Raw genomic sequence first — 23,092 nt, 5'->3', positions numbered from 1 at the left:
TCTTGGATGACTCCATATGTGTGTATGTGTGTGTGTGTGTTTGCAATTGTAAATGCTTTGAAATGGATGTCACTCAGTGCCTAGACAGTTCTAGGCCTCCAGTGAGTGACTGATAAATAGTTGTCTTATTAAAAGTAAGTTAGACCATTTAAATTGCCTGAATTTGAGGTTTTCCCCAGGCCTCCAAGGTGTCTTCGGTTCAGTGGAAGCTCTGAATTTGTTCCATACGAGGCTGGTTTGCAGGAGTTGTTGGAAGAGTGTTAGCATGTTTATGTAGCTGTTCAGCTCTTCCCTTAACCACCTGGACAACATGCTTAATGCCTGAGGGAAATCAGCCTGAGTTAAGGCTTCTAGAGTGGTCTCCTATCCCCATCCTAAGCTGACAAAGATACCCTTCTGTAGATATTTTAATAGTCACTGAGGCCCTTCAGGGTCCCTCAAATTAGGTGGCTATCAATGAATAATTTGGGATGTTGAATTAAGTGGGTTTTTTTTTTTCTACAGGTGGATGAGGCTGGTTTACACGTTCTGGCTCCTGAGATAATATTGAAATGCAGGGCATGATATGTTTAGCTACCTGGTGGAGAAGAAGTGGATACACAAATATTTGATGGTCTTTTCTCTGGGAAAATTCTGATTGTGCTCTTCTCCCTGGATTAGACTATCTTAGAGAACTTGCTTTGGGACAGGCCTCTATGCCACTGAGGCAGATCACCTGAGGGCAGCAGAGAACACTGGTCTCTCTTCCTGGAGAAGCTCAGGATGTTAGGTTACTCAACAGCTCTTTTAGAAAGTGCCTCACTGCCTGTGTGACATTCCCAGTTGTCTTTGCTGTTACTTCTGTGGTGACTTTTGGGTCTATCAATGCAGGCCATATGATTTTGTTACAATTAATCAACCCTGTCATTGGAATGCCAAAGCAGCCATGAATGGCTGTGGTTGTGTTCCAAGAAAACTTTATCTAGCAAAACAAGTGACGGGCCAGATTTGGCCTGTGGGCTGTAGTTTGTGAACTCCTGCTCCAGAGTCCAGACTGTCACCTTCATGAAGACAAGGCACTGTGCTTACGAAGTTCAACCTTGGGTCCCCAGCATGCAACAGACACACCATAAATACTTACTAAGTTAAGCTGAGTTCCATGAGTTTATTATACTCATGGGGTAACATCTGAGAAGGAGACAGAGTGGCTAGCCTTGGCGAAAAATTAGAGCATTTTGGAAGAAAATGTTTATGGCTTAATGATTTGGGACAATTTATGACAATTCCTGTTGAGTTTTGTTAAGCTTTGTTGAACTCCCCTGTGAAACTTTTCAAAACATTCATATTAAGTTTTGTGTGTATGTATTTGTGGGTGAGAGATAACAGGAGAGGCAGAGACACAGAGAAACAGAAAGAGAAAGAGAGAAAGATTTTCTGTAGTTTTCATTTGCCTACACCTATATAAATATAGAGCAGTGAATAGGATTCCCATAACTAGTCCATCAGTGAGTTCATTTATGAAAAATGCGTTGTCAGTTGACTAGACTGCCCAGCCTATTTAGGCAAACCAGTGCAGTGGTAAAGTCATGTAAATAAAACCTCTGCTTCTGAGTGGTTCAGAATGGATTTGTTAGAAGAAATATATGTTGGCTCTTTAAGGTTTGCATCGGTGGGCATGAGAAGCAGGTATCAGCAGTAAATGCCAATGGGCAGTTGGCAGGCTACTGGGTAGGAAGTGAAGGTTCACAGGCATTGCATCATGGCCTCAGTTAGGACCAAGCAACCCCAGGGATGAGAACACAGAGACAATGACCAGCGAGTATTTTCAAAACAAAACAGAACAAAACAGAATACATGGGAAGTTCTATGAAGAAATCACTCATGCATATAGTGACATAGAAATCTTGGCTGGAATCCATTTTCACTTCTCCTCTTTGGTCAAATGCTTCAATCTTATTTTTAATCCAAGTCTATTCATCAGTTGCAATACAGAGACATCTTTTATTGTGAATTAGCTCTTCTCTCCCTACAGGAGCTTAGGATTCCAAGATTCCGCTGTCCTGAATGTGGAAAGGACACTGTGTGTGACCCCAGCATTCTGGGCTTCAGCAAGTCTTTAGAAGGAGTCCATAATACCCAGAAATATCTAACTAACTAGGACTGCCATTCTGAAGCAGGCGCGGTGCAGAACATTTCATCTGAAACCCTTCCTTGACTTTGGTTGGAGGCTTTGCACACACATGACGACCTGTGGGCTCAAATGGCCTCTGGAAAAAGACCTGCTGCTGTGGGGCCCTGGTGTGGACACAACACAGAGAGAGGAGGGCAATACTGGAAAGTCATGTTTATGAGCAGTGGGTCACTGTACATTATGTGATCACGGTGATCTGTTATTAGCGACAAGCTTTCCGAACAAGAGGAACCATGACAGAACAGCAGGAAGGGGATTTTAAAGTTTTAACAGAAAACTAAAATTGCTTCGGAAAATGTAAACTGTTATCCTTTCTCCACGTGTGACTTTTAAATTGAATTTCTCTTAGGCAATGAGTTATTGTTTTATCTGGGACAGAGCATGGAGGGGTCTGAATTTTTAGGCTCCCAGCATTTCCTTGTAGGATTGTTAATGTAAGTCCCTTGGGAAACACACTTTTCCATGCATGTGTCCCGGATTGTCTTTTCCTTTCCCTCCTCCTCCCACCCCTTCTCCTTACCGCAGAGGTAGCAATCCTCCTGCTATTAGCAAGATGTCTATTATAGTGTCATTAAAAAAGCCATAGTCAGTGCGAGGAATGACTCATGTCATGGAGGACTTAATAATTCACTGTAATAAAAGTATAAAGTTTTATGATAAACCACTCTCAGGGGAGTTAAATATAATCCTTAGCGGGTCACACACTGACTACAAAGCTTACATTTGTAATGGTAATTTGAATTTACTACATTGCCTTTAGTTTTTAAGCGTTTGTGTGTCATTAGACCTTATAAATTGATTTATATGTTTCAACTCCAGTATAATTCTGCATAAAGGTACAATAAATTTTATGGATTGGAGATATGGCATCTAAAACATTTTAATAAAATTATTGTTCTAAATTCACTTAAATGGCATTGATGAAAAGCTGCAGCAAAGATGCCAACATTTCAGAACTTTCAGGAATTGGATGAGGTGGGAGTGGCAGCTGCAGGTAGGAAGTTGCTGGGTGTAATCCCCACTTCCTTCTCTTGCTGTGTTAGCCATTCGGCCTGCCCTGTGGGGACATCAAAGCTCTGGATGATGCACGGATGATGAGTTTGCAGGAGAGAGAAGCCCATTGCATCCCTCGGAAGGACCTATCTGTTCTCTGTAGAACCAAACAGAATTCTGTCTTTCTAAGGAAATGAAAAGAAGCTTGTCCAAGCCAGCAGCTTTCCTACTAGAAAGTGAGAGCAGATCACCCATTGCTTCATGTATTTCCTCCTCCCTTTCTGAAGGAAGGACATTGAGAGGGAAACAACAGCATCTGCCCCAAGAATGTGATGGCAGGGGCTGCTCTGGGGCCTGCCTCCCAGGCCTTTGGTCTCAGCAGCTGTGCTTTTGAGGAACGTCTCTCAGCCACACTCTGTCTTTCCTTCTATTATCAGAAAAATAAAGGTCAAATAAACTGGATTATGAAAAATGAAAACTAAAACCCAGAAAAACAAAACTCTTGTTTATTTCACAGGCTTGGATCCAAATGGCACAAGTTCAAGCTCTTGAAAGGAAAGGAGGGAATGGCCCCTCTCCATCCCAAATCCTCTTATTAACTTTTTACTTTTTCTCATTGGTATTATTTCAGCTAGCCAGCTAGGAGAGTGAGTTGTGATTAATTATATTTTCCTTCTGACTTTGCAGATTCAGGGGCGATTGCTCACTGGCTCCTGTCCTGTGAGAACTTTGTTTACATTTGGCAGTGTGCTTTTAAGTCACTGAAAGCAGCACTGATTTTGGCTAAAAATACTTGATAAACTCTACCGTCTGTTTTAGGCTCTCAATAATCACTGGCTTTTTTTTTTTTTTTTCCTTTTTGAATGCAGCTTCCTCCAATGCTGGTATAATTTCAGTGCGATCTTCAAAAACCCCTTTTGTCTAACCCTGTGTATAGGCTTTCCCGTAAGGAACTTAAAGGTCCCGTTCCTCTCTGGTGGGCAGTCCTCATGGTATTCCCTGTAGCCCTCACACATTAGAAAAGCTTTATCCCCTCACGGAGAGCAGGTTTTCTGTTAGGAAAGCACCGAAGTAAACCTCCAGGGGCCCTGGGGACTCAGTGGGTGTGTCACTGTTAAATGACCCAGCCAGCTGGACAGGTGGAGGTACAATTTACTGGAAATATATTAAAAGTGTCTTGGGAAATGATTCTTAAAAATGTTCCCACTGCTGGTGTGATGCAGATTAGAACCCCAGTGTGCAACTGAGAAAAATTAAATTGTAACAAGAAACCCCTGATGGTACAATGATGGCTTGTGGGGAGGAGGGTGGAATTCAAGGAACTGGAGGGAGAAAATTCAGCCTCTATGGTCTTTCTGCCCAGGCCCAAGCCAGGTCTGTCTGCACAAGGAAGGGAGCCTGATGGGCCTGGGCTCCTCCCTCTGACAACTGACATCTGTGTGCACTTCCCAGGTAGTGGAGGCGTCAGACTCTGCATTCTTCTTTCTCTTCACCCTGCCCCTTCGTGACATCTCAAGGGAACCAGGGCAGCCTTATGCATAGACAGATTTGGCAGCCACTTGTATGATGTGATTTGTGCAGAGGAAAAAGATTTCTGGCTGGCATGGCCACCTTTCAACTTGTTTTTTTTCTCTCTAAAACAAGAACTCTCCAAGAATCCCTATTTAAAATGCAAATGGCCCAGAGAAAGGGAATAGACATTCATCAGTCATCAACACACCACGGTGAGAATTAGTGTCATCGGAATTTAGCAAGCTGAACAATCAGGATCTAAAAAGTTGGACCAGAGTGTAGGAATTTTGATGAGAAGAAAGAATTTCTTTGGAGTTGCTTAAGACAAGCAAGCCAGAATGGCACACTGCAGGGGAGGCCTGGGGTCACCGTGAAGGGTAGAGAAGACTTGGGGTGTGGGGAGCACAAAGAACGAAGAAAGAGACTGTAGCAATGAGATGTGGGGGAGCATCAAAGTGAATTTGCCTTGAGTAGTTTACAAATTTTGTCACGTGGAGTTTTGTCCTAGAGCTCTCTTCTGGTATCTCTGGAATTTTCTTAGTCCATTGACAAATGGCCCTGGGCCCATTAAATACTAAAATAAAATTTTATGAAATCTATATGACAAATATAAAAATATGCAAAGTACTTTCACATATGCCCCCTTGATTCTTCCCTTCCCTTCCCTTCTCTTTTTTTAAAGATTTTATTTATTTATTTGACAGAGAGAGAGAGCACAAGCAGGGGGAGCAGCCGGCAGAGGGAGAGGGAGAAACAGGCACCCAGCTGAGCATGGGGCTGGATTCCAAGACCCTGGGATCATGACCTGAGCCAAAGGCAGAAACTTAACCAACTGAGCCACCCAGGTTCCCCCTGCCTTGATTTTTTTCATGTTTGGAGTGGCACATAGTAGATGGTTAATAAATAGTTATTCGGATGAACTGAATATGTGGAACTGGTGTTAATAGCATTCCCATTTTGTGGATGAGGAAACTGAGCCTCAGAAAGGTTAAATGAATTGCCCAAGATTAGGCAACTAATCAGTGTTGAAGCCTCTTTCCACTCTTAGTGCCCCCAGTTTCATTAGGACCCCACTTTGGCTTGCCCTCTTTAAGTTGAGCCAAAGCAGTGCTTTCTGCTTTATAATTCTGACTCCTGGGACCAGCTGTCCTCTGTTGGTTCCATCTGGGAATAGTATTGGGTGAGGCTCTCTGTGCTCCATTTTATTAAAACAGGTCCAAGGAGAGAAATTGAGTGTAATTGCGAGGGAACTCTTTGGCCTTTTAATTACAGCCTACTGAGTCTGCTGAACTTCTGGGTTTCCAGCTGCCCAACCAGATAGGCTTTTCCAGGCAACTTGAACTTTGGACAGTATTTCATTTGGAAGTAATTCCTATCCAGTTTAAGACTAAACTGGGATCAATGGTCCTTTCTTCCATCATGAGTGAGGAGGCACAATTATTGGGACCACTGCTTGAACCAAGAGTTGGGGTTACAGAGGACCAAGGTCAAACACTTACATGACCCAGAGGATGAGCTGGTGGAGAAAATGCCCTCAGTATTCTTGAGTGGCAGCCAAAAGCCGGAGGCCACAGAGCTGGATGGTAAAAGGAAGACTTAGAGTGGCATGATGGAGGAGGAACTGGGGTGATGAGGTCTATCTACACTGGTGAGTGCTTGCATAATAGACTGACCATGGATGGCCTTTGGAGCATCAGACTGGCTTTAAGTAGAGAGTCGAGATAGTTATACTATATGCAAATTGCCCAACTTTGACCACAAAACTTTGTCTCTCTCATTCTATTCCTCTCGGTGTGCCTACCCACCAACCCAATCTGGGCCATCCTTGTTGTCTCTGAGATGTGGAGAGTCACTCTTTCTAGATCCCGAGTAATCCAGTGGCTCTTTGAATGGGATTCTCTACATCATTCTGTCCTTTTTTATTATGGACTCAGTTTGATCCCAAAACATTCATAGATAATTCTCAAACGCTCCAGCTGAGCCACAAGAATGATATTTCTTAGGGTTACTATTTCTTTGAATACATCATGGCTTAATTATTTCATGCTATTTCTTTTGAAGTATCACAAATCATATGTTGTTCTTTTTTTTTTTTTTTACTCTGTGTGTGCGTAGGTGTGTCTGTAATGTGTAACAACTGAATGTGTGTGGAGGAAGAAAGTGTGTGACCCCCTAGGCCTGCACCATCCCACAGTTGGAGCTATTAGCCACTTACATGCACAATTAACCAGCTGATTCTTAGATTGAAGGCTGAGGGAGCTAATTGCAGGTACAAAAATTGCACCCAGATAAAAAGAGGTTGGTCTGGAAATTTAATCTTTAAGCCTTCTTCTTCAGGGTGACTAGGTACTATGTGTGTGTGTGTGTGTGTGTGTGTGTGTGTGTGTGTATACATATATATGTATATATATGTATTTATTTTAGGTTGACTCATCTCCCTGCTTTGCTTTCATCATGATTACTAATGGCATCCAGTGGAATCCTCTATTTATGTCATAAATAACTTCTACCAAATTACATTCCATTTAAGTTCTAACACAAAGGTCTGTTGCAGACTCTTTCTCTTTTTATAGTGAATTTTCTACTAAATCTGAAATCCTGCAATAATTTATTGGAAAAATATGAATGGTGTGTGTGTGTGGTATGTGTGTGTATGTACGTATTTGTGTTGAATATCTTACTAAGAAGTGTATCTGGGAAGGGAATTCATGTTTATTGGTAGCCTGCCTTGTACTGGGTACCTTCATCCATTATCTTATTTATCTTATCAATAACCCAGTGAGATTGGTGGGTTATTTCCGTTTGATATGTGAGATTACTGAGGTTCTACAGAGTGCAGTAACCTGCCTGGGATTATGCAACTAATCTTAGGTATACTTGATGCCAAGTGCTGGCTCTTTGCATTGCTCAACATGACCTTTCAGCTTCATAAACTTCCATGAGTTGGATGAACTCCATTCTTAACATCTTTGTGTAAATATGAAATGCTATAGTTCAAAATAGTTCTCTTTACACTGTCTCTGGAAGTTAGAGCTGGTGATAGTAAGACTAAACAGATCGACTCAGACTGCATATGTTAAACATACCGTCTAGGCTTCACGTTCAGGCTTTTCCACAGTGGCACACAGTGATGCTGAGGAAGCGTCTTTGGGATATTCTCCTCTATGTGGCTCTCTTCCATCTGTCACAACCGTTTCTCTGGCATTCCTGCCTCATCCTACCCTCTGGACGCGTTGGGATTTTTCCCTTCTCTGAGGACATCCCCGTTCAGCTCTGCCCTCCCCAGGTAGAGTTCCGTGATCTGGATCTTCCCATTCTCATTCAGCTACTTCCAACAAAAGCACAACTCCAATGTTCTAGTCCCCTAGGCTACGCTGTATGTTTTCTAGTCAGTTAATAAAAGCATTCCACAAGAACGTGGAGATTTGTGACATTAATGGATTAATAAATTATGATGTAGCCACTATATCCCACTATCAGTTTCCTACTTGGAAAAATTAAGGGGCGGGACTGGAGAAGCTCTACGATCCAATCTTTGTCAATTTCATTTTCAGTCTATGATCCATGAACCTCCACACGTTATTCTTAAATTTTGACAGGGGCCTTCCTTACATAATGGGGCTTAATTAAATGAGTCCTCTTCCCTCTTCCCCTTAAGTGGAATGCCCGGGGTTAACGCTTGGCGGTCTCCCCTCTCCTGGGGGATCCCTATGACCGCACATTTATACTAATGACCCCTAAATCTATGTTTCCAGTCTGCCTCTGACCTTGGGCACTAGACGTCGACATGTTATTGTCTATTGGCCAGTTACATTTGGGTTTTCTATAGTCCCCTGAAATTTAACTAACTGTAGAATAAAATCATCATTTCCATAACTCTCCCAAGCTGCTCTTCCTTACTTCTTCACTGTTAATGAATGATGTCACTCTCCTTGTTACCCACTGGAGAAATTTGCTCCAGTCTTACATTCTCTTCCTTCCTCACCTTCATAACCATTCCAGTCAGTACATGCTTATTCATCTTAAACTTCTCTTTCATCTGTCGAATGCTTTTAACTCCCCAGAGTAGCCCTTGTCGGTTTTCTTAGAAATTGTTGTAAAGACAGGGTTCCCATAACCTAGTGCTGTTGTATGCCATGGGTATTCTGCAGGGTCAGTGGAAAAAGCAAATAAGGTAAGGAACATAGATGTGTTGTACAAAATTTAAAGTCTTCTAGTGTGCTCTCTTATTTGTTGCATTCTGTAAAGACAAAGAGTTGATTCTGGCTTCTTGAGTCTTTGTGCTACTTCCTGTGTCTAGAATGTTCCCCTTCCTCCCCTCTTCTTTTAAAAATGATAACCATTCCTCAAGGCCTAGCACAAGCCCATGTGTTCCAGGAGCATAGTCTAACCATGTCTTCCCTCTTTAACATGCCTTCCTTCTAGTCACCAATGCTTCCACCCTTTGCTCTTACTTGTTTATACTCTTGAACTGCTATATGATTTCCTGGTTCATGGCTGGTTCTTCATGATCAGGTTGTAAGGTCATTTGAGGACAGAGGCCATATCTCTGTTCTTTTCTAAAGCACATGAGAAGGTGCTCAAAAGCACTGGATGGATGGGTGGATAGGTAGGTGGGTGGATGGATACTTGAGTGGACCTCCATTTGATTTGGCTTGGGATGATAAATCTGGCACATGCTATCTGTATGAGAAGGATTCCAGCATCCCTTTGTCACAGAAGTTCAGCCATCCAGGCAAAGGAACAGCGTAAATGGATGCTGAACCCCTGATTCCACTCAGGGTCAGAGGACATGAAGCTACTGGAATTACCATGAGCCAGTACATTTATGACCCCTTTCACGCCTACTCCTTTTCTTTCTTTCATGGTGGACCAGGAAGAGGTTGCGCAGCCAAGGGTACAAGGTAGGGTAGTGTGCAAGGTGAGTCTGTAAGCCGGCACGGCAGTGTGTATGTGCCTCTCACTAGCGAGCACATCACAATTTGTGGCCTATTGTTTCCTCCGCCCACATGGGCGCATTCAGCACTTCCCCCGCAAATGTGGTCAGTGTCCTCTCTTGCTTATCCAGATGCACAATTGGACAATAAATGAGACCAGGGAAAATCCACAGTGCCAGAGGTCTTCGTTCATTGCTGATTTTTAAATGAACTTTGATGCATAGCATGAAAAGAGCCATTAGCAGGAGAGAGTTTAAACTGCATTAGAAGAGGGGAGAAAATTGTCCAGCATTTGGTCAGTCCGCCAAGGTAAAAAGGAGTGTGGGGCGGGGGCAAGCTATTAGGGAAGGGAGGACTTCTGTGCACAATAGTGCTGAAGAACATGCGCGGGGTGGGATAAAGTGCTGGTGCCGGCCTAGAGACAATGCATAAATGTGCGCAGAGTTACCAGGCAGGAGGAAAATTCTTTCTTTAGAGTCAGAAACATTACAAATGCCTTCTTGCTTCCCTCTCTCTTCTCCCAACCGTGCCTCCTCCTTCCTTTGATTCTCCGTCTGTGGAACTTAAAGAATATTTGAGGTGCTTAAAGGAGGCCTTCGACTACTGTTTAACAAGTCGATACTAATTATTGTTTAGCACTGGATTATGGGCCGGATCATGGAATTAAAACAGAGCTGTTAGGACACCTTTGTACCTGGCATAGAGTTAATGAGCACATGCCGGGTTCCCTGCATTAACTGCCAAGCTGGTTTACTATTTTATTTCAGTGGCACAGAAACAAAATCTAATAGGTCGTTTTACTTTTATCTTGATGCTTGCTTTCTTCATTAGCAGAATGTGAAAGCTTCATTGTAATGTTTATCATAAATTGGGATTTTTTGTTTGTTTGTTTTTAGTTTTGTTAGTTTTTCAGTTAGTTGGTTTTCTGCAGTGTGGTATGTATGTTGGAGGAAGAAAGTAGACAAGGAAATTTGGCATCAGCAAAAGGTATTGGATTAATAGTATGAGCAGAGAAGGCGATTGACCTCCTGAGACCATGGATGGTGACTGGACTCCCTCATGACTGTGTGCATGCATGGATTATGGATGTAGAATGCAGACACTGGAGACAGAGAGAGTGAAAGAGAGAGAGAGAGAGAGAGAGAATATGTGGGTATAGTATAGAAGTGTACATTTCTAGAAGTGGGAGGGCAGGGTTTCTGACTCCAGGCCCAGTCATTTGGGGTCTCTTTGTAAGGTCTCCATAGCTAGGACAATATGGGGGAAGGAAGGAAGCTGGGAGGAACAGGGCCACGTTATGAACGATCTGTTCGCCCTGATTAGATGTCCAGCTGGGATGGGGACCAGACTTTTCATAGCCACTTAATTCACCAGATCCCTGAGCAACTAAATGGTCATGGCTTTGGGATCCTGCTGACTGGATTGAGACTTGAACCAGTGACCCGTAAGCGAGAAATGCTATTTGCTGTTGCTAGGTGCATGTGCTGTTTAGCTTGACCCTCTCACCACCACCCGCCACAGGTTCCTCAAAATTAACATTTAGACAAGTTTAGCACTGAAACGTGAGGTGCAGGTGACTGTCCCACTAAACCTGGTGATCAGACCTAAAGGTGATTTTAAAAGCTTTGGGGAAATGGTTGGTAAAAATATATTATTTGTATAAATTCAGTAAGTTTTAATTTTCTTATGTGAAAATGAAGCAGAGGAAATACTCTGTGCATAAGTGAAAGTATGTAAAAGATAACATATAGTTTTAATAACACATTCTATTTTTCTTCCCGGTGTTGCTTAGTTCAGTAATTTACAGTTTTGGAGCTGCTTCATGGGAACTAGCAGTCCATTAAGATGTGTATGTTATGCAGCTGTTATTATATGTAATATCTTTTTTTTTAAAAAAAGCTCTTAATCTTTAACCTCACTATTGCATAAAGGTGCGAGGGATCAATTACAGATAAAAAGAGGGGAGATCTCAGAGGACTTGCAAACTTATTGGCAGTTTCTCAAGATACAATACTGAGTCTGTATATATTGGTATTAAGTTTTCCATGGCTCAGACAAGAAGAAACGTAATTGATTTTATTTGAAAGGAAGAGATGGGGCCAAAGGGGGACTTGCGGTCTCCAGTTTTTGCTTTCAGCCCTTATAAAGTAAGCATGCTTACCAGAGGTGTTTAATGGTGTACTCAGTCTGTTTTTTTTTTTTTAATACAAGTGTGAATGGATGCCTCAGGCTAAGCAAGCTCCACCTCTCAGAACCTCAGAGGCTGTGGGAATGATCCCTGCCCTCCCGACCCATCCTTAATTGGCCTATAGTCCAAGAAGCAATTAAAACTAAGGGTCTGATTCATAAAATGTGAACATGCCATTTAAATGTGTGCAGGGGGATTCCTGTTCATAATGCTGGGATAGAAACAGCAAGGACTTTATTTTTATCCTCTCAGCCTACCTTTCATAAATTTACTCTTCTTTTCTCCTCTGGGCCCTAAATGGCCTTCATCCTTTATTTATTTATTTATTTATTTATTTATTTATTTATTTATTTATTTGATAAATCTAAAGCCAGCTTTCAGGGCAAAGGTTAGACTTAAGTCCTTGGGTATATATTGCAACGGCCCAATGACCTAGTCCCCACTTTGCCTCCCTAGGCTGGACATTTTAATCGTGATTTTTTTCCATATCTATTCCTATTATTTAACCATTTTAATATTTTCCCCAACAGCATTTGGGAAGAAAACTCTAGAAACTGAGTCCAGCATTGCTGTCTGCAGAGACTGCAGTTAAGGGAAAGCTGCCAGACCTTGCCAGAGATAAGCTTCAGAAATGAGCTGGGGGAAGAGAAAGTACCCCTGAATTCCACGATGTTTAATTATAATACCAGGGAAACCCTAATTTGACAATCACTATTTACGTTTTCCCACAATTTATACACTCTGTACTCTCAGCCCTCTACCCCACGCTATTAAGTTCCTCGTGTTGCTAATACACTGAGTTTCTGAAATCAGTACAGAAGTTCTGTTAAGTTGAATATGATTCTTGGGAAGCATTTCATATATTTTTCTGTTGTTTGTTTTAGGACTGACTCAGAAACAGAGAGAGTCTGTTATAGGAGATACTAATTAGGATCTAGAAATCATATATTTTAGCTTAACCACAATTCCAAGCACAGGAGTCCATTCAAGATGCCTTTTAGACTAATGTCCAACCCTAGGAAAGAATCGTAATAATATGCCCTTGAGAATTTTGTGCTAGCTGTCTGAGACAACTAAGTTGACAAATAATCACTTGATTCCGTTCTTGTGTTTGCTTTATCTAATAAACAATAGTCTTATTCTTTATTATTTCCTGCAGTTTGTGTTATACTGCTATTCACAAAGTTTCAATTTATATTCCAGAATGGTGCTATAGGCCTCATTATCCTGGACTCCTCTTTTAGCTTTTCCAATAGGGCAGGGGGTTATCCGGTACTTTAGCCTAGTTAAAGGCTGCATCTACACCACACCGAACAACCAGGCAGAAAGTGAAAAAATTCAGTCCGTCTCCCAGATGGCCCCAGATGCATGGCATTGTGTAGACCGAAACAGCCAGATGGCTGAATGGATTTTTCACTTTCCATCTGGGTGCGTGACATGGTGGAGATGCAGCCAAAGTCTTCAGCCAAAAGAAAATGCCAGCCAAGGAGATGAGGTATTGCTACTTTCCAGGCACCTAATTCCTGCTGGGTGGTATTGTGACCTTGGATTAATTTATTCTTCCAAAGCAGGTCACTCTTCTGGGAACAATGATTGTCAACCTCTAGAAATAAAGAGGGAGGCAGACAGACCCAGAGAGACTTGTAGAGAGTACCTCATTTGCTTTCTTGCAAGGACGGGTAAGAGACCCGTCGTGTGGCGTGAGTGTTGACCCCTGAGGAAGGTCCCCTCCTTCCAGGTCTCTAGAGGTCAGCAAGCTGGAGGCACTACAAAACTCCAAGTGAAAATGAGAACATCAAGGGGCTTGCTGTCCATCATGGGCATCACTAAATCTCTTTGAACAACCCTGGGCAGTGAATTATGGCAGCATGGAATTGACTTACAGTTTATTTCTAGTAACAGGCAGTTACTATGTCAAATCTGAAACCATTCAGAAAGGCCTATAAAAATATATGACAAAGTAACAGGCTACCTCTAGCTCCTTTTAGCATGTTTATGAGTTTAAACTGCACTGAGCTTGTGTTTACAGAAACAAATACCGGGATTTCTTACGTCCTATTCTTCCTCTTTCTCTCTGCCCTGCAATCAGCTCTTTTGTGACCGTGGGCTGCTATCCAAGACCTTCCGAATGTTTGAACTCCCAACTGGAGTTGCTGTTTTCTTCAGAGGCAGTCTTATTGATGAGCATACAACTTGTCTTTTCCTGGACTGGTTGAAGTTCTTTTGTTGAGGAACAGGATAGCTAAGTGACAGTTACAGAAGAAAATCCTTTCCAAGTTACCTTTCACCCACTCTTCCCCCCCAGTGCTGTTTGACACTTACTGAGAAACTAATTGCAGCCTGAGTGGGGCCACGGGACAAATGCTGCAATCCAGGCATAATGCGACACCAAATATAATAAGGTAACATATTGTTAAAAGTCAATACCCCAAGTCTAACAATACGGTGTCACAGACTCATAAGCATGTAACCATATAATACATAATTGTCATCTGCAGAGAAAAGATCTAATTTTGATAATGCATATTGAGATTGGTTGTCTGAAAAATGCTTATGGCTCCAGAAGGTTTGACAGTCCTGAATATCACATAATAGCATGTAGCCAAGGAACATGGGATGAAGGGAGGAAAAAAAGACTCTATTCCAGAACGCAAGCACTCCCACTCACAGTTTTATTTTTAAAAGAACACGATTCTGCTCAGACAATGAGCAAGTTTACTGTGAAGGGTGATTTGTTGCTGGGTTTCCATATCTGGAATCTGTGTGTGTGTGTGTGTGTGTGTGTGTGTGTGCGTGTGTGCGCGCGAGTGAAGGTCCCGATCCATCCTCCAGGGTCTGAACTATAGGATCCTGCTTTGACAGACACCGGTATCCCGAGGTCTCTGACGTAGAAGGACTTGATATAGCTTTAAATTCCAAAGCAATTAAGCAAATCGATGGACTCTTAAAACATACTGTCTACTATCTACCATATTTCCTCAATTCTAGGAAATAGCTTTTTAGCAGTTTAAGATAGCTTGGTCAGCATCCTGCTTATAGTAGACTTAACATTTTTGTTTTTTTGTTTGTTTGACTTCTTTTTCTCCCTAAAATGCTGTTTTTAATCAAAACCATACTTTCCAACCCATGGTACCTTAGAGTTGAAGAGATATTGTAATAGTATGTGCGGTAGTTAGTATTTATTGGGCATATGTGGTGTCTCTAATATAGTAGAAGACCTTTGACAAATGTTTCATTTCAATCTTATTTCAACCCTATGGAGGAGCTAATGTTATTTTCATTTTACAGATGAGGATTGCAAGGCTCATAGCCACTGAGTTATAATAAAGGCTTTCCCTGTATTTGAGGATCTGGCCATATCAGAACGTGTCACCTCATGGCAAGGCATAGTTACAATGGAGTGCTTTGTTCCCATACCTGTAACTTTGATAGGGTCCACTGACCTGGACTCACTGATCCTTGAATCCCATTAGCTCCTGCAAATTTGGGCTCTCATTGATCTGGATGTAGTTCTCATAACTAGAAGCTTTGCACCTCTTTCAAACTTCTGGGGCATTTGTTTATACCTCTTGCCTCTTTTTATTTATTCGAGGCCATTCTGTTGATTTGCATTTATGACCAAGTCTCAAGTCCCTTTACTAGATGAAAGTCTCAGGGGCAGGGCCATTTCTGTGACCCTGCGTGAATCATACTATCAGTGAAAAAAAACTAAAGTTTGCAGAGTGTGTGAACATTAAATATGTGTGGAATAGGTACATAGCATTAAAGAAATAACAGACATTGGACTAGTACTATTTAAAGAGAGTAAAAGGAACTTTGAAGTCATCAGCCTTGCTTCTCACAGCATCTAACTTCCTGTGGCACTTCCTTCTCGAGAGCCATTCATTCATTCATTCATTCATTCATTTCTTCATCAGATTTTTATTGTAATGGTTCTAGGTTCAAAGCATTGGTCAGATGCACTGGGGAATACAGAGAGAAATAAGAAATAAAACCTATGCCTTTGAAGAGCTTCTGACATAGTTGATGAAATCATGCAAATGTAAATATTAGAGGACACTTGTGGGTACCTGAGGCCTATATAAGAGATTAGGTGGTTATTTTTATTATTATTATTATTATTTAAATACCTGTCAGTTGATGTGGAGTACATAAATTGCTCTGGGAGTTCAGAGCAGGGAACAATGTCAACGTGGGTGATTGGGGAGGGCTTTATTTATTTATTTATTTATTTATTTATTTATTTATTTTTGAGGGGTGGTTGTAAATGTGGAAATGAAGAACAGCAGAAGGAAACAGCAGAAGAAAGCAAGAGGGTCTTGCACAGCAATCCTTTTCATTTTAGCTACAGTTGGAGTGCTAGTTCAGGAGTGACCACAGCTGAAACATTTGCTTCGGCAGAATCATGGAGGACTTTGACTGGCAGGCCGAGGTGCTTGGGTTGCTGCTGAGAGTGTTTGAGGAGGGGGGATGCCGGATTAGGTCTGTGGTCTTGGGAGATTAGCTTGGCTTATGGTACTGATGGTCTGATTTCAGGATGACTCAAGCCCAGGAATAGGAAGTATCAGGAGAGAATGGAGATCATCAGATCACTGTTCAGAAAGATGCTATTGAGGTAGGGTTAAGATATTTTTAAAAGATGGCAAAAGCTTCTCTTTAAAAACTAGATTTGTTAAAGCAGATTTTCTGTGCTGATAATGGAACTGAGAACCTCCATCAGATGGCGAGGACATGGTCACTAGAAATGCGTGGGAGTGAGGCTGGAGTTGGGGAGCAGACAACTGAGGCAGCTGCATACAAATCCTACCTGGAAGATGGAGTGACAGGGGCAGAACTGCCTCTGTGGATAACAGATGTGTGGAAGTGTATTTCCTTAGATTCTCTGAAAAAAATGGGGAAACAGGGAAGAGCACAGCAGGAAGGTAACATTTATTAAGTTCTTCTGTGTATCAAGTGGGATGATGTTATGCTGCTTCTTTTTTTACTCTGATTCCTTAAACCCTTAAGATATTCCAATGAGGAAGGTGTCATTATCCCCATTTCACATGAGAGAAAAGAAAATGAGGCTACTAGAATTTAAGTTACTGACTTGCCCAAAGTCATAAAACCAGATTTTGTGGGTTTTTTTTTTTTTGAGTTTCATTCCAAGAGTTATTCAAGCCCTATGTCCATGCTTTCCTCACTGCACCTGATGGCATTATATTGACATTCCAGATCATTACCTGCTCTGATTAGAGTCTCTGAGATGGTAAATACTCACCTCTTACATTGCCCGTATACCTCTTGACCTGGACGTCTGGATCTTACCTCTCTTATGATAATGGGGAAAAATGGGTAAGTCAGAGAAACAAATTCCCTCCCCAAGGACAGAGCAAAGATAGCGCTTGTTCTGTGTGTCCTTCCCCCAAACATTCAATCTAGGATCAGGTGAGGTGAGGAGTTCGGTCAGACGCAGAGCTAGTTGGAACCTCAAACAGGGAACAGACTGAGGAAGGCAAAACAGAAACACTAAGAATAGTTTGCCCCTGTCTGGTTTTATTTACTTTCCCTTTACTCCTCCCATCCATTAAAGCCTCTACCCTTGATATGAGGATCAAAATTGCGTTCTCTAATGACTCAACTTGTCGTTGATCCATTTCAGAGCTCCTCTTCTTCCTCAAGGGTGGATTTGGGGGTGGGTGTCACCCTGGCAGAGCTGTGAATGTTCCCAGAAGCCTGGGACAATGTTTCCCATAATTTTTCATGTCATGGCACAAATACAAAATGGTAATGTTTGTAGGGTTCTCTGGAGAAGATGGATGAGCTGTTTATGGAGGGAGTGCTGGCCCACCGCTTTGGCCCCTTTCAGTCCTTCTTGAGGTCTTAGCTGTGGCTCATAGGAGGTGTACTTGTATATCCACTGGCTAGATGCTCTGGGCTGGGGAGGGCCACTGTCCATCAGCCTCAGTGGTGGGTTCATAGGTTTATCATCAGAAGTTGATATAGGCCCCTGCTTATCTGTAGTTTCTTTGCATCTCAGCATTTTTTAAAATAAGAAAGTCACAAAATAGGGCTTCAAAAATGTGATGCAATGGAAATGTGCTATGCACATTATAATCACAAGGTTTACAAAATAATACTTGTATGAATAACTCTATGACACAAGCTTAAAGCCATGTAGGGAGCACATTGTTTCAAGCTTGTCAGGGTATCTTGGTGAAGGCAGGTAGAACTTCATCTGGAGAGGTCCAGGCCAATTGCGCCCTCCCCACCAGTCATGCAATAAGTCCCAACAGGTAATAAGGATGCTAGGCAATGGGAATGTGCTAGATGATTGCTGTACGCCAAGTGCAGTGCTCCCACATGGACTATTTAATCTTCATAGCAACTCTGATCGCCCTTCTTCTACAGATGAGCAGACTGAGGCCTAGAGGGGAGGGTTAAGAACTTGCTCAGAGTCACATGGCTACTGAGTGATGGTGGTTAGATGCTGATACTACTGGCACCAGTAGGCGATGCTGCTGGAATTCTTAGAGAATTCTCCTCAGATGCTGGAGAAAAAAAGAGAAACAAATTCTTAAATATTAATTGCTGACAATTAGCCTTACAAGCTGATCCCCAGAAGTACTGATAACAGGGGAAGGGAGGTAAGTACTGTGTAGTAGAGTTAGTGAAGTCTTTTGTACTTATAAATAGCCAATAGACTATTGTTTGGAGTTGCTGAATTTGGCAAATAAAAATACATGATGCCCACTAATTTTGAATTTCAGATAAACAAGAAATGATGTTTTGTTTTGTTTTAGTACAAATATGTGCTAAATATTGCCTGGGCCATACTTCTACTAAAAATTTATTCCTTGTTATCTGAAACTCAAATTTAACTAGGAATCCTGTATTTTATCTGGCACCCCTAACATTGTTAATACTGTCTGTTGTAGCTAAAGATTTCCTTTAACTGTTACGACTCCTTGATAGTGTTAGACAAAGGCAAGTATTATTTGAAATGGCAAAATAATAATTATGACCATAGAGTGACAGGGAGGGAAAAGACTACAGTGGAAAGTGGTTACCACTTTGCTACTCTCTGCTAGACAGTGCCTGTGTTCATACCAAGAGTAGGCTAGGTTTTTGAGTCTTGCCCAGAAGACATCAGAGGAAGCCACTGGAGCCGTAAGCCCAGATTTGAAAGTCTTGGTGTTCTGAAGATTTGGGAAACAAAAAGAGGAGGGTTGCCATAAATGGGCTTTCTCTGATGTAGATCTTCAAGAGGAAGTAAGAAAAGGGGATACTAGAGAATTGAGAAGAAGTAACATATTTCTAAGTAGAGGAGAGTGGACATGGACCTACTGAAGGGCAGAAGGACAAGCTCCTCAGAGCTGTTGTGGAGGGAAGAAGGTCAGCTGACTTGGAAATTGGTCAGAACGTGTCACACAGGGCTACATAAATAAATAAATAAATAAAATTTATTGAGTACCAAGTACCAAATTGTTCTGGGTTGAATAGTGCCTTCTCAGAATTCATGTCCTAGAACCTGTGACTGTGACCTTAATTGGAAATAGGGCCACTGCAGATGTAATCAAGTTAAGATGAGGTTACACATCATAGTGTGGACCCTAAGTCTGATATGACTGGTGTCCTCATCAGAAGAGGAAAATTTGGAAATGGGATGAAGACACACAGGGAGAAGGTGATGTGAAGATGGAGCCAGAGATTGGAATGATGCATCTACCAGCCAAGGGGTGCCAAGGATCACCAGAAGCTAGAAAGAGACAATGTAGGATCCTCCCCCTAGAGTCTTTGCAGGGAGCACAGCCCAGCAAACATCTCGATTTTGGATTTTTAGCCTCCAGAATTGTGAAAATGAATTTCTGTTGTTAATAGCCACCCAGATTGTGGTAATTTGTTAGGGCAGCCCTAGGAGACTAATAAAAGTATATGCCAAATTCTGTTATTACCTTCCATACAAATAAAAAGGTCAAGTGTCATTGAGGAAAACTAGGGAGGAAAGACAATTCACCACACGTTTCCTACTTTAATTAGCCTCTAAAACAGACTCAATCACAAAGGACTGGGATCAGCAAACTTCCTGTAAAGGATCTGATAGTAAATATTTCAGGCTTTGCTGGCCATGGGTTCTCTGTGGCAACTACTCAATGCTGCCATTGTGGAGTGAAAACAAGGTACATAAACAAAATGGGCATGGCTGTGCTCTAGTAAAAGTTTATTTATGAAAATAGGTGCTGAGCTAGTGGGTTGGATGTGGCCCAACTCTGACAAAAGGCATGGCTTTTGCAGACCCCCATTGCTCCTGAGTATGTAGACATTTATTGCTGGCCACATCGAGAGTCCACGTACATGACCTTGACGGCTTGCATACCTGGTGGCACTGAAAATCATGGAACTAATATTTCCCCAGGCTAAATGACATCTCAACGAGTGTGTCTTTTTAGTGTCAGTCACTTATGCTCAAGGTGCTGTGGAGAACTTGCCTGTTGCCGCCACTCTCAGAACTGAGATTTGAGCCAGCCAAGGGAAGTAGACTCATTTCTTACAGCTCATAGCTGTACCTCCTTTAAATCCTCCATGGTGTTCCCCTGTTGGATTACTCGCCTTGTTCCTAGACTTGGTCCTGAGCACCTTTTTCACTTATTCTAAAAGTCAAATTTACCCTCAGAAGTTAAAATTGCTACTTCTGAGGGCTTCCCAAAGAATTTCCCAGAGAATCTGACAAGGAGCCCCATTGAGGAGTTCCAGACCCTTCCTGTTCTGGTAGCATCAGGAGACTAAATGCTCCGCTTCCCAGGACCGCTCCCGGGACAGGACGGAGCCTCAGCTGCATGTGTAAACGGTGCTAGGCTTCTTTAAAGGTCATTTCCACCACCTTCTAGGCTCACTTCATTTGACTGGCCCCAAGTACACATGCACATACTCCATCCAGCTTTATGGGCGTAGACATTCCAGGGACTCAGGGACACAGGCCAGGGTGACCCGTACAACCACAGCCTTTACTTCGCAGCCTGGTATCCAACCTCTGAGAAGCGATTCCTCCTGGGGAGGCTTTTCCAAAGGCATCAGCAACTTCTAGGCCTCGAGCTCGTCTCCGCGGAGGAGCAGCTGCACGCACCACGTCGTCAGCACCCCCGGAGCGGCTGGCTCCCCCGCTCCGGCTGTAGACGTGGGCCTCAGAGGAGCCCTTCTGGCTCATGCTGCAGGACGTTTCCTTACCGTCTCCACCCCAGAGCGTTGGCTTCCTTCCTCGTCAGGGGGATGCCGCGTGTGTGAGAGCGGGTGGCACCTGAGACTCACTCGCGGCTGTCACGTGTGGCTTCCTCTCATTTTCTGAGGCCCTGGAGGGAGGGATGCTCCTCTCACCGCCCGTCCACTTCCACTAAGTTTTAGAATGAAACACAAGGTAATACGTTGGTATTTATATTACAATATATATCATTATATAAAAATTATAGTATGTATAGTATACGTTATTATAATTATGTCGGTATTAATTATTACTTCTGGTGATGATATGACTTTCACGACTCCCAGGGGATAATCTTTTTATGTGGAAAAGCACCTCAGGTTTGCTCAAATAAAATATTCCCCAGGAGCAATACAACCAGAATGATATCTGCAAACAGCTTAGCTTTACCCAGCCTCTGAGCTGACCCCAGAATGTCCACATAAAGGTACCATGCTAATTAAATCATTTGTCTGTGTTTTGAATCATATTTAGCTGCTAGAGAAGTAATAACATTTGTGACACATTTCCTATATAGGACCTTCGACTGTTTCTCTGCAGGCTGAATGCTCGTAATGTACACCTTAAACTCTCTGGAGCCTAAGGTTTGGAGAAACACACCTCCTTTTGTTTAAGAATTAGCCTGACCAGGTAGAGAACAAATATCGGTAATTTGTTCTTGTTCAAACAAGTAGATTTATGGACTGTCATTGGTAAATACATATAATTATTCCATGAAGGGTGACAGAGGTAATTCTGAGGTGGTGCTGAAGCAGGCAACACGCGTACACCTTGGTTTATGTGGCATTTCATGGAGGACTAGGAAAGAAGCAGCGCGTTGTCACGGAGTGAGGTGGAAGATCCGCTTGTTGGCATTTGAGTGACAGAACTGGAAGGCCACTTTGAGGGTCTCCTCACTGATTTAGGCATTTTAAGTGGACTAAAAATAAACAGGTCCTCACAGCCGGTAGCGCATGTGGCGTGTGGGGCCTCTCTGACCCAGAGTGGGTTGACTTTGCCCAAGCGGTGCTGACTGGGTTGACTGCCCAAGCAGTCTCCAGCCGCTCTCAGCCAGCTCCACCGTCATCCAGTCCTGGTTACGTAGGGCTCCTCAGCAAGGCGTCTGGATAGCCACCTGATTCAGTTGCCGAGCCCATCTGCACAGGCTGGTTCATTCGGCAATGCCCACCTCCTAAGGTCTCTGGTAAGGCTCAGCAAACTTTTCCTGCAAATGTCCAGAGAGTAAATATTTTGAGTCTTGTGGGCCATGCAGTCTCTGTCACAACTACCTAACTCTGCCACTGTCGTGTGGCTGTAATCATAGGCCCATAAATGAGCAGGCATGGCTACGTTCCCATAAAACTTTATTTACCAAAACAGGTAACTACGGTCCTAGAGACCACAGTTCGCTGACCCCTGGAGGCAGAAGGATTCTACTTGTAGACACTTGCAAATCTTGTATTTATGGATTATCTGGGAACAATACAAGGATCAATAAATTAGGAATGAGGAGGCAATAGCCTCTATTTTCCATTCTGCCATCACTTGTGGTAACTTGCTTAACTTCTCATGCCTTAATTGCATCATCATAAAACAAAGAGTTTAGATTAAATGACCTCTGAGTTTCCTTGCAGCTGGAAAATTCTGATGATTGAAGAATTGAGAGCTCCAAATTTCAGAGTCTAAGGAATGTCCTTTCCCCCATCTCCATCATCACTTTGGGTTCTCGATGGCAATGGTGGTATTATGGAGGAGGGTCTGGGAGAAAGTGATGCTTTACATAGTGCCTGTTCACTGGAGCTCTGCTTCCCAAACCTGGCCTTGGGCCATTTCTTCCTGGAACCCCAATAATTCTTTCAGCAAATCCCATATTCAGTACATTTTCCACTGGCATCATTTTTTTCATCAGTGACGGTAGAATCAGGAAGTGCTTTGTTTCACACTTTTCTTCTTTTGCCCCCAAGAATGAGCTCTTACGCTGTGCAGCTACTACACTGTTTATATGAGTGCTTGTTCTCCCAAGTGGACTGGGATGGAGCCTACCCTTCACGTCGGTATGTCTTTGCCCTCAGGACTTA

At 42.6% G+C, this 23,092-nt stretch overlaps 2 long non-coding RNA genes across 35 annotated transcripts in view; one reads left to right on the top strand and one right to left on the bottom strand.

The window, feature by feature from the left end:
* LOC144324199 (uncharacterized) overlaps nucleotides 1–23,092 on the top strand; it is a 584,277-nt gene that overhangs the window by 242,525 nt on the left and 318,660 nt on the right. The window lies entirely within an intron of this gene.
* On the bottom strand, nucleotides 3,073–7,961 carry LOC144324211 (uncharacterized). The gene is made up of 3 exons (XR_013389734.1): nucleotides 7,762–7,961; nucleotides 6,175–6,251; nucleotides 3,073–3,227 (listed from the first exon to the last, which is right to left on the bottom strand). It is a non-coding gene; the product is annotated as an uncharacterized LOC144324211 (long non-coding RNA).

The sequence above is a fragment of the Canis aureus genome, chromosome 11 (genome assembly GCF_053574225.1).
Source record: "Canis aureus isolate CA01 chromosome 11, VMU_Caureus_v.1.0, whole genome shotgun sequence".
Lineage (NCBI taxonomy): Eukaryota > Metazoa > Chordata > Mammalia > Carnivora > Canidae > Canis > Canis aureus.
The sequence above is the reverse complement of the archived record's forward strand: the minus strand, read 5'-3'. Positions and strand labels throughout refer to the sequence as shown.